Source organism: Mytilus californianus, unplaced genomic scaffold (assembly GCF_021869535.1).
Source record: "Mytilus californianus isolate M0D057914Y unplaced genomic scaffold, xbMytCali1.0.p SCAF_8, whole genome shotgun sequence".
Taxonomy (NCBI): domain Eukaryota; kingdom Metazoa; phylum Mollusca; class Bivalvia; order Mytilida; family Mytilidae; genus Mytilus; species Mytilus californianus.
Window position 1 is genome coordinate 82,854,768 of NW_026262734.1, and position 12,609 is coordinate 82,867,376.

Below are 12,609 nucleotides of genomic sequence, written 5' to 3' on the forward strand. Positions count from 1 at the left end.
ATGGAATTTGATGCGACTGTCATACAAGTGAGAGGTTAAACTAGCTATAAAACAAGGTTCAATCCACCATTTTCTACATAAGAAAATGCCTGTACCAAGTCAGGAATATGACAGTTGTTATCCATTCGTTTGATGTGTTTGAGCTTTTGATTTTGCCATTTGATTGGGGACTTTCCTTTTTGAATTTTCCTCGGAGTTCAGTATTTTTGTGATTTTACTTTTTATGCATACAATCTACATTGTATTAGTTTTAGCTGCATGTAAATATTTGTTTTATATTCAGTCTCATAGATCCTAAGTCCTGTTCCCATTTGCCTCCTCGATTGGGATATCACAAAATGTTTACTTTACTTACAAATGCAATATGTGAACAAGATATGTTAACCTTCCCATATCTCATAGATGAATCTCAGTTTTGATAAGGCTCGTGTTCCTCAGTCTTTAGTTGTTTTTTTTTAAGTATTTTGTGCACTTGTTTATCTTTTCGTCGTCTTTCGTTTTTTGACATGACAATGGTTGTTTGTTTAATAATTATAATATTAAAAATGAAACCGCAGTAATGTGCTAAATGGCAAATATGTCATTTATATTCAAGATTAAACAAGTTTATAATGTGTAAACTGGATGGACATGGGACTGATTGAGGACTGCGACCCTTCCTCCACACACGAGTTCACCACTGGATTTTTCTAGAGTCCCGGTTGACCAATCTAGTAGCTTTCTGTATAATGTTTTTTGACAATTATTTACCCTACATTTATAGATTTCGGTTTAGCATTTCTCCGTAGGATCTTATTCTTTTGATAGAAAACTGAAGCATGGGTAATATCACTTTCCATGAAAACATTTACCGCTAATATGCTGTTTTGTTAAAATATAAATTATAACTTATCAATTGAATGGTGTTTACCTATTGTCCAGTGGCAAATATTTGATATTGTATTTTGAAAAGAATAAGTCATCTGTCAGACCAATAATGCCAATGCAATTCGTAAAGATTTGACTTCAGCATATGTTTAGTAAGGTAAAATCATTTTACTCGCAATAGGCCACCTTCAAGGGGTTATTTCATAGGTTATTTTACGTCCAGATAATTTGACACCTTCCAACAGGAAAAGTAAATATCCCGTTCGCCATCCAATCGGATGTGAATGTGTATGCATATAAATAAATGTTACACCAGAGGTGCGATTCATGAGGTTTGTATAGTGTTGTTTTAATCTAACATATTTACATTTTACTTAATTTATACCTGATTGGGAAAGTGTATGTCAGTATGTTTCACTATACTGTACTGTAAACTACTAAAACATTTTTTGATGGCGTCTTTGTCAATTTTTTTTTTGTATGTTTGTTGGGGGGAGGTAAGCTAGCTATATAACCAGGATTCACCCATCATTTTCTTCGCAAAATGTCTGTACCAAGTCAGGAATATTACAGTTGTTTTCCTTTCGTGCCATTGGTTGACATTGTTAAGCGTTATGTTCTGTCAGGTTTAATGGACTTTTCCCTTTTTGAATTTAACTTTGAATTCGGTATTGTAGTTGAAATGTTTTTTTAGAATTGAAATAAGTGTCTACACATAGCCAGAAATTAGTAGTACTTTTGCTAATTAATATTCATAATATGTAAATGAGAATTGTACCACGTGATAATAGTTTGAACTGGACTGGCTTGATATCATTAAAATCTTTAAAACACGAATATTATAAGTTGCCCGTCACAGAGTCCTTGTTTATAATCACTCTGATATTTCCGTAAAGTTGTCAGGCGGTCAAAATCAAAACAATAAACGCGAATTTAGTGAATTTTTCGTGTTTTCGTGAGTTTAGTCTTCTTGAAATAGGGGCATTTTAACTTTACGTGGGAACATAGAGTTCAATGACTACACATACAAGGTTTGGACTTGCTTATTCTTTTGACATTCAAGTTTCAAGTTTCATCCCCGCAACCTGTTTTTGTAATGACCTTGTTAGCCAATTTTCAACAATTTGACGTTTCAGCCATTTTAGCCTGTATTTTATACTGCAATGCTAAAAGCCTCTCGCTTCGATTTTTAAAACAGCTCAGGAACCTTGATTTTTGCAACGACAGTCATTATGCTTCGTTTAAATGGTGCATATTGTTGTGTATATTTATTTTCTGTCCCCGCAACCTGTCTATCACTTAAATTAAAGTTAAAACAGCCATTTTTTTCAAAATTCCCTATCATTTCAATATAATTTCAGTGGCCCGTATCCGATTTCTTTAGTACAATATTCAAATAAGCATTGATTTCTGGATATGAAGCGAGCGCAAAGAATATCAAAAGACAAACAGTATTGGTTTCTTAAACAACATAGAAAACTAAAGACTGAGCAACACAAAAACACATCGTGTTGCTCATATAAGTACTAAACCGGTGATAAGTCTAATTCGGTAGGTCACATTCGAAGAAAAGAGGACGGTATTAAAGTTACGACAATTGGAATATATCCGTCGGTATCTGTGAAACAGATTATCCATAACGGTCAACCAACTCATGATGGTGTCCGTATGGGACAATTTTACCTTCACCACTTAAAACTCTTGGTGTTATAGCTTCCATCATGTAAGCATCAGCCCTCTATCAAGGTTATCATGATAGGAAATGCAAGCTCTGGAATATTGTTTCAACTATGAGATATATTACTCCATATGCAGGCGCTGCTGGAATGTTCTACATAGATAGTTTACAATTGATAAGCTGAAATCATCTCTTTTGTCATTTGTTTTGTTTTACTTTCATTGTTGGCTCCTTCTAATGGTTGGCATATATTTTTCAGTTTGTCGATATGAGGGTGTTTGCATTACAGTCTCGGATTTCAATGAAGATGATATTTTCCCTGTGAAAAGTATCATACAGCAGTTAACATACAGGATATAGATGTAGCTATCATAAATTGGTCAAAACATTTATTAAATTTTAACACAAATATAGTGAGGTAATGTGCCGATATACAAAAAAAAAAAAAAAAAAGAAACAAGAAAAAAACGGGTACTTCGTATACAGCTTTTTACAGTTATTCTGCTTATAACGCGGTAAATATGCAACTTGATTAGTAGTCCTTCAAATCTGTTACATTGAATTGTTACTGAAGGTTAGAATTGTTCATTTACTGCGTCTCACACTTAAGTATAAATCCAATATTACATTAGTAATCAATTTCTTTTGTTTTCTTTATAGCAAGTTGTAGGCATTGCTTAAGGTAATGTCTTCCTATAATATTTATGACGTTGGAATATAAAAACGGAAGAACAGCAAACGTATTTAATGATGGAAGGCATGATTTCTTGTCAGGATACTAAGTATTTTGAACTCGCTGTCAGTTTTCAGTTTTTTTTATTTACTTATTTTTTATTATTATTTATCATACCGTTTTCTTAAAGTACTTTAAAATTTGTATTGGTTTTTATTGTTTTTCAATTGTTTCTTACAAACATTATATATCAACGTATTGGAAGTTGTACCTTGATATCGATAATACCGATAGTAAGAGAAGCGTTTGCTGTCTTACAACATAGCTATACATTGCCCCAAAACGAAAATAAAATTGCATTTGTACAAGGTTTAGAAACAGAAAGAATGCAAGGCTTTGCCGATCATTTCCATCCTGGTTCGAGCCGAGTACAAATATAATTTATATTTCGATAGATTGAATTGTTGTTCTAAATTTACTGCAACTCTTAGAAATGTTATAAATGAAATATCATTTGGTAAAAAACTTTGAATTTGGATTTGAAGAGGACGACCTTAAAATTCTGCAAACCTGTATTCTTTGTTGAGCTCATAAATACAACTCTTTGGAAACAGATAACCAACATGACAAGCAAGGAGTTAAACGATCGGTGACTCTATATCACAAATGTGTATAAGGTCGACATGATTAATGCAGTTTGATTGTGCAATTAGAACATACCTTTTTTATGTAGGTGATACTTGTACATATTTCGTATAAAAAAAAACTATCCGATTAAGGGAAAAAGGAGTACTTATATATTTTGTTTAAAATGTAAGATTTAGTGGTAGGAATATGTATAAAGACCATGTAAAGATATTCAAAGCAAAAATAAAACATATGATAAGAAACTTGTTTGTTGACTCAAATTTTACGCCAAAACTATCTTTAAAAATATAAGAAAGAAATGTTTGCTTGACTTACCTATATATAAAAACAGGTTAAATGGTTTAAAAGATATAAGCTATTGCATGTGGACATTGAAGTACATTTACCTTTTATCCTCTCCATTTAATCCATTATTGGACAGAAATAGTGATTGCTACATGTATGTAACCCTGTTATTGTTGAAAGTGAAATAAAATGTACAAGTAATTATTATTAATGGACTAGCATAACCATTATAAGATCTCCTTATTTTCTGTAGAATTCCTAGGAGATAACAAGTTTCAAACATACATCTTAATAAACTAAGAACCAGCATTTTGTTCTCCAAAATATTTAGCGACGTCTGCTTCATTCGGACACCCGTCCAGCTACTCATTGCAAAAGTCAGACAGTACGAAACCAAGTAAGAAAACAAGGACGGGATCAGATGAAAAATTTTTGGAAGCTGAAGAACAGACTACCTAATTCACTGAATTACTTCATCAGATGTCTATACTAACACTAAAAGATACGGCTTAAAATGTACATACTTATTTAATTTAATCACGGATCGGTGATGTCGCCGCTGTGTTGTAGTATATTTTATTTTGACACAAAAATAAAATCGATTATAACATGAATTCCGATAAAAATTGAAACGAGATTCAAAAAAGTAAATAGCCACTGTAAAAAGACATATTCAATTGGTAGGGATGGATTTACGAAAACAAAACGATCGAATGTCCTTGCAAGGCTACCATACAAAATGTGTAATCAACAAAATCGACAATCATAATGATGCGGTAAGTTCTATATTTCAGCATCATTCAAGCATCATTAATAAACAAGTTGATTCATTTTATTTTATAAAATTTACTGATATTCATATTACTAAATATAGCATTGACACATTTAAACCTATATATAATACCTTTAAATACCATTAAAGAACACATACTTTTTTCCGATTATATAAACAGGCGAAAGCGAAAGTGCAATTTCCTAAATGGTAAGATTAAGAATCAACACGAGAGTTTGGAACATTTTTAAGCAGGATAAGAGTCCCAATTACTGAATTTTAAGTCAAATTCAACATTTGCATAATGGATTAGTGGAGACGCAAATATATCGTAGCCAAAATGACTATCAATTGCCTGTTGGATGCCCTTCACGGGTTTTTTGTTTACGTTATTATCAAATCTATTTAGATAATGATGGTAATATTACATTTGCATAACTTAGACATATGTTATCATTATGTATAGATAATATATACATCTTATCAATTCGCATAGATGTTTTTTTTTTCTAGTAATAAACTATTTTAATAAAAAAAAGCAATTTGTTTTGACAAGACCGGAATAATTTCATTGTTTTTTTTTTTAAATGCAACCATACAGTGTTCTTTGTGTAAAGAACATTTTACAGTAACGAAGGGTCAGGATGGATGGTTCTTCTTTTCTATATTCTTTTCTATTTTTGGCAATTTTTCTCTATTCTTTATTTATCTTTCTCCTTATTTTTCATTTTACATATTGCAACACTCCGATTTTCTCTATTCTTTTTTTTAGGCTATTTTTCTCTTTTATATCTTCTGTAGTGTTGGCTCATTATTCGCCATTCTTTAAACCCCATCTAGACCCTCATATCGCTTGTTTTGTTTAAATTTACTAAATGGAATGAATATCTAGATATATGCAATAGGCTGATTGATAAAAATCAATGTTTACATGTAGTTTATGTCAGGTTTTGATTTATAGTCAATTTAGGCCTTGTGTGGGGTAAGACTTAGTGGACATAAAACTAGATAATAAAACAGTCTCCGGGACAAGTTTGCACTTCCGCTGAGTGCAAAAGTTGTCACCTTAATTTTTGGAGTTAAGTCAAAATGAAGTTGATAACTTGGTTGGTATTGGTTCCCTGATATTTGTCCTAAAAAATTTTGGCTCTAGCACCACTGTTGAAAAAGTTATGCCCCTTTTTTGAACAATTTCCTCAGAGGAAAAGTAGTTTTCCTCAAGGGAAATCAAATTTCCCTAAAGGAAAAAGATTTTTCCTCAAGGGAAATTGTATTTTCCTCAAAGGAAAAAGATTTCCTTTAGGGAATTTGCTGAATTAATATTTCCTTTGAGGAAATTCTATTTCCTGTGAGGAAATTTGCGGCTTCAAATTTTCCTTTGAGGAAATTCTATTTCCTCCGAGGAAATTTGAGGCTTCAAATTTTCCTCTGAGGAAATACTTTTTCCTGTGAGGAAATTTGCGGCTTCAAATTTTCCTTTGAGGAAATACTTTTTCCTGTGAGGAAATTTTGTCAACAGCTATTTCCTGTGAGGAAATTTTTGACAGACACTTTTCCTTGAGGGAAAATTCAAGACCACAAATTTCCTCTAAGGAAAACATTGTTCTCCAAATTTCCTCTATGGAAATTTCTGTTATTCAATTTTCCTCTATGAAAATTTCAAAACAGTAAAAACAGTATGAATATAATTTTTCTGAGACTGAATAATTGATACAAAAGATAATTAAAACTTTAATAAAATGTTCACTGATGAGTAACATGACATACAAAACAATAGGCTAGCTGTATGAGACAATACAATAACAAGCAAAACGCTATGAATATCATACTATTTGTGATGTTATTAATATTGTGCTCATATTTGCAGATTAAATAAAATAACCACTTTTCATGTTAATTTAACTTTTCTTCTGTTTAGGCTGCTGCGTACAATTATTCAATCCCCTACATAACAGTTCAGTGAATAAATAATTCCATCCACCAGACATCTTCCTTCAATTGATAAAGAATACATTTTTGCAATTTGTTCTTCAAACGTCTTCCTCTGTATATTTGATATGACAGAGCTATGTACATGAATGGATAAAGCAGGTGTTAATTTCGACAACAAAATACTATTTTTTCTACATTTCTCCATAATCCTTCAGTGAATATGTAGGTTGTTGCAATTACACAATTGTGTTCTTGTGCATCTATGATTGTACTCCATTTTGTTTACAGCCATTTTGTAGAAATTTCCTATTTTCTTTTTCCAGGTAAGCACACATTTCATTTCACATTAATCCAATTAGCACACAATGTAGAAAAGTATTAACCTTAAGTTTCCTCTTCTGTATTGACCTGTTGATGATCATGAAAACCAAGAAGTCTCACCTATAAATACACAAAAAAATTAATTGAGAAAAAAACAGCAATATGAAATAAGCTTATTTTATCATGTTTAATATGAACATTTTGAGAAACTTAAATTTGATATTCTTACTAATCATGATTATGAGTTCTGTTATTTCAGTGCTTTGTGTCCACGACTTAATATCAGTTGTTTTAGAGCCTTGCAGTGATAATGAGTTGAGCCACTTGCAACAGTATTTACAGTTTGTTCATATGATGTGCTATTTGAACCACTGTCCTAGATTATGGTTAGGTGGAGTGCTCACAGACATGATTTTTTATTAATTGTTATTGGCTTTGAACTAATTTGGATTGTTTAAATCTTTTCATGTTGGGGTCTTTATTGGCTGACTTATAAGGTATGGGTTTTCTCATTATCGAAGGCCGTCATTGGTCTTTAATTGCTTGCATCCACTTCTTTGAACTCTGGTGGATACAGGGGCGGATCCAGGATTTTGGAAAGGGGGGCGTAGTATGAAAGTGTGCCGAGCTGAGCAAGGCGAAAATTTTTTTTGACCTTTTTTTGGCTAAAAAACATAAAATAAGTGTAAAATGCATTTTATAGTTAAAGTGTAAGGGTTGGACATTTTTGGTGCCGTATTCTCTCCATTAATTGTCTATTATAAAATGATTGGATGGATCCAAAACTATGTACTAACTAATATATTTGATGTAGGGTTTGTCAGTAAAAAATGGACATGGAAAATTCTCGTTTGTTGTATGGTTAGTTAGCATAACCTCACAGATTTCTTGTTGTAAACAAGATATACGGCTATTCAATGAAATTTACAATACGACCGACACGAAGAAAGACAAACAAGCAATTTTTATCCAAATGTTTGGTTGAAATGTTTCAACCAACAAGGGAAGTGAGGGGTTCCAAATCAACCAAAGGCTACGAATGAGTCGGAAATGACAATGGAGTTGTGAATGACGGTCGACACATGGAGACATATAGGCCACACCCATCAGGCAGGTTACAGTCAGGCCTTGAAAAAAGTATTCAGTATATCAGTTCGTTAAAACAGACATTCCGGTTAGATATGAGATTCACATGCAACCCCCCAAAAAAAATTACGCCCGTTTTTTATTTATCATGTTCATTTAATGCTAAATAATTTTGTTGAAAATATTTTTTTCTAATAGCAAAAAAATGGACAAGATTATTGTTATCAATCCAGATACGGCCAGAATTTTTGTTTAAGGCAAAAATCAGGGTCAGAATTTTTTCTCTAAAATATCTCAGACTGCCCCCTCAAATCAAATGGTCCGTACCTTAGACTTTAAATCTATATCTAGAGCTTACTGACTGGGGATCACTATTCAGCAATGTTATTAATGGGCTGGGGCGTGTGGGGTTAAACATGTTTTCGTAGGTAAATAATATTGCTGTGGAACTTTTTTTTCATGAGAGTGTAATAGAGTATTACTTTCTGTTGGGTGGATTTGTGAAATAGTAGTCAATACGTTCTTGCTCAATACTTTGTCGCTTTAAAGGCGTCATGCTTGTCATCCTCAGCCTAAGCAATGTGCTACTGTAATTTGAATTCCAAAATGATTGAGTGCCGTTTTTTTCGACGTACTGGTCAACTCCACCGTAGCAAATCACATGACTTTGACATAATCACTAATATATTACAGTAAATACGAGCGAAAAATATCTTTATAAGTAAAGAATTGTCGCATAAAAATCAAATACACGGGAAATGGCAAAGTTCGCGAAGTCTAGTCTGATTAATCATTTTACAAAAAAAAAAAAAAAAAAAAAAGTGCAAGCAAAAGGGGGGGGGCGTACGCCCTCTACGCCCCCCTCTGGATCCGCCACTGGGATAGATAACTCACATACCACATCTTCTTATTTTTATAATAGTCATCATTCAAGGGCAATCACTTTTATTATATAGAAGTGGTCTTACCATTAAGGCCTTGTTGTCTTCTGTTTATGTAGTTTTGCAGATCATTTCTACTGTACAGTTGTCATGGTTGTAATTGTTTATATTTTTCTTTATCTTCTATATTTCTTGCCCTAAACTTAAAAAAGGTAAAAACTATAATTTAATGACTATAACTATTATTGTACATCAGTATGTGTTTTTCTATATACCATGATATATAAAAAAGGAATGAAATATTTGTGCTATTTCATTTCACAGACTATTTGCCAGTCAACAGTTTCAAAGACATAACCACGGTCAATAGTTTAACAAACAAACATTCCCGTACTTTTTCATCGTGTTCATACTAATTTTTCAATGGACAACAATGACGTGATTAACTATTCTTCTATGATGTGTGTGCTTGACAACATTAAACTCTGAAATATTGTTAACGGTATAATCTGTATGTGTCTGTCGTCAAAATTTCAAATTAATATTTTACTTACAGAAGCAATTAAAACAAGAGGCTCACAAAATGAATGGGATCTAAGAACTTAAAAATTTCTAATTTACCTATTCAAACCATATCATTATTATTTGCTTTTATATATAAATCATTCAGAAATAACCAAATTTTAAAGAAAACAAAAGGAAAAAAAGGAAAAAAAATCACCCCCAAACTCAATCCTAGCCTTCCCTATGTGGTATGGTACCTTGCTGTACAATTTTAGAGAGATCCATACACTTGAAAAATCTAAGATTTATGAAAAGAAGGGGGAGGGACTATGGTGGTGGTGGTGGGGGGGGGGGGGGGGGGGGGGGGGGGGGGGGTGCTCAAAACAGGATCCTGTCCTCAAGCACCTATGCATATAGGAAGCTGTAAATATAATAAAAGGCCTCGAAATGACAAATGTAAAACAAAAAAAACAAGAAGCCTAACATTTATAATAGAATTTAAAATAAATTGAAAATAGAAATGGGGAATGTGTGAGAGATAACAACCCGCCCAAAGAGCAGATAACAGTCGAAGGTCACCAATGTGACTTCAATGCAGCGAGAAAATCCCACAACCTGAGGCGTGCTTCAGCTGGCTCCTAAACAAAAATGTATACTAGTTCAGTGATAATGGACGTCATACTAAACTCCGAAATATATAAAAGAAACTAAAATTAAAAATCATACAAAACTGACAAATGCCACAGGCTCCTGACTTGGGACAGGTGCAAACATATGGTGGGGTTAAAAGCCTATATACTGTAAATTTCAGACATTATTGCATGTATTTACTAATATTGCCAATTAACATAATCAGTCAAGGATATAACTCTATAGCATGTATAGGGTTATTACAGAAAAATAACATACATTTGTTATTGTGGACTAAAAAATCAAAGAACTGTGATAACATATGCATGTTACATGTTTCGAAGGGACAATATACATCATTAGTTTTCTTAAAATGTACACAGGTTCTATTGATATTACTATTGTCTTTATGTATACTTAACTATAGAAAGATATAACAGTTCATAGCTCGCCAATCATGCATAGTACACCTATGTTATTACTGAAAAAAATATGCCTATAATAACTAACGGGTGTTATTACAGCTACTCTACATCATTCCTAAGGATTTGCTCAGACATTCATCATGCTTAATTACAATGTATTTTAATTTATTGTAAGAAATAATGATCAGAGCATGTAATGAGGTTCTGCGCAAGCTTCCCAGTAATTCCCAAGTGTCTTGTATAACAAGTTAAATGCCTTTAATAACTAATATAAAAAAGAAGATGTGGTATGATTGCCAATGAGACAACTCCCCACAAGAGACCAAATGACACAGAAATTAACAACTATAGGTCACCGTACGGCCTTCAACAATGAGCAAAGCCCATACCGCACAGTCAGCTATAAAAGGCCTCGAAATGACAATGTAAAACCATTCAAACGAGAAAACTAACGGCCTAATTTATGTACAAAAAATGAACGAAAAAACAAACATGTAACACATAAACAAACGACAACCACTGAATTACAGGCTCCTGACTTGGGACAGGCACATACATACAGAATGAGGCAGGGTTAAACATGTTAACGGGATCCCAACCCTCCCCTAACCTGGGACAGTGGTGTAACAGTACAACATAAGCCTTGTTATTACAGCTAAGTTTATCCCTTAAAAGCCTCGTTCATTGATTTGCCATGGTTAATGAAAAATGTATTAATTTAATTCAAAAATTAGTTATCAAGGCTATGCATTTAGTTTCTGCGCAAAGTTTCAAGAGTTCCCTAGAGCCTACTAAAAATCAAAATATTTATGATTTATTTTACAAATAACAAACATATGTTATTACAGATTTAGAAAATTTAAGGATTTAAGAGTAGACAACTCATGAAAGTATCTGTAATAACACATGCAAGTTATTTTCTGTAATAACCCTATAGAGTTATATCCCTGACTGATAATCATGATAATTTCCCTTTCAATTTTTAAAAAATTCTGATTTAAGTTTTTGTTGTATATTGGGACTTTGGATAGTCTCAAGAATGCTTTCACCAATTGTTATGAAACTTTGGTGAATTGATTTTATATATTGACATAAACTCCCTTTTCATCTTTATGACCCATAGTGGGTCAACCCTTGACCGTCTGTCCCAAAGTCATTGGTTTTTGTTCTCTAATTAAGTTTGCCTCAACCAAATGTTATAAAACTTTCACAAAAGCTTATTACCACAATACTCAGATCAAGTGTGGTGGTGTCAGTGTTACCGTTCTAGAGTTATGCCCCTTTACAAATGGAAAAATTGCTGAATTTTTGGTTTCCCGCTCTCTAACTTTAACTTTAGTTTGCCTCAACCAAATGTTATGAAATTTGCACACAATGCTTATTACCACAAAAAACAGTTTGAATTTTGGTGGTGTCACTTTTACTGTTCTAGAGTTATGTCCTTTACAAATGGAAAAAATGATGAATTTTTCGTTTCCGTTCTCTAAATTAAGTTTGCCTCAACCAAATTTTATTAAACTTTAACGCAATACTTTTTACCACAAAATCAGATCAAGTTCAAATTTAAGTAGAATAAATTTTACCGTCCTTAGTAATCTTCCTTTATAACTTTATATGATATGCAAGCCGGAGTATCATCCCCTATTTATTTTTATATAAGATGCAGAGTAATGGAATTTTAGTTGTTGGAAAATTGTTCAAAATTATCCATTTTCACACTTTGGAAAGTTTTAGAATTGTATTTGTTCAAAAATCACGGCCTTAAACTTATATACACTTGCAATATCCCTAAATGGAGCCAAATTATTTTCATGTTTTGTTTCAATGTATACCACTGTGTGCATGTCCTTTTTTAGCTCACCTGGCTCGAAAGGCCAAGTGATCTTTTCTCTTCACTTGTTGTCTGT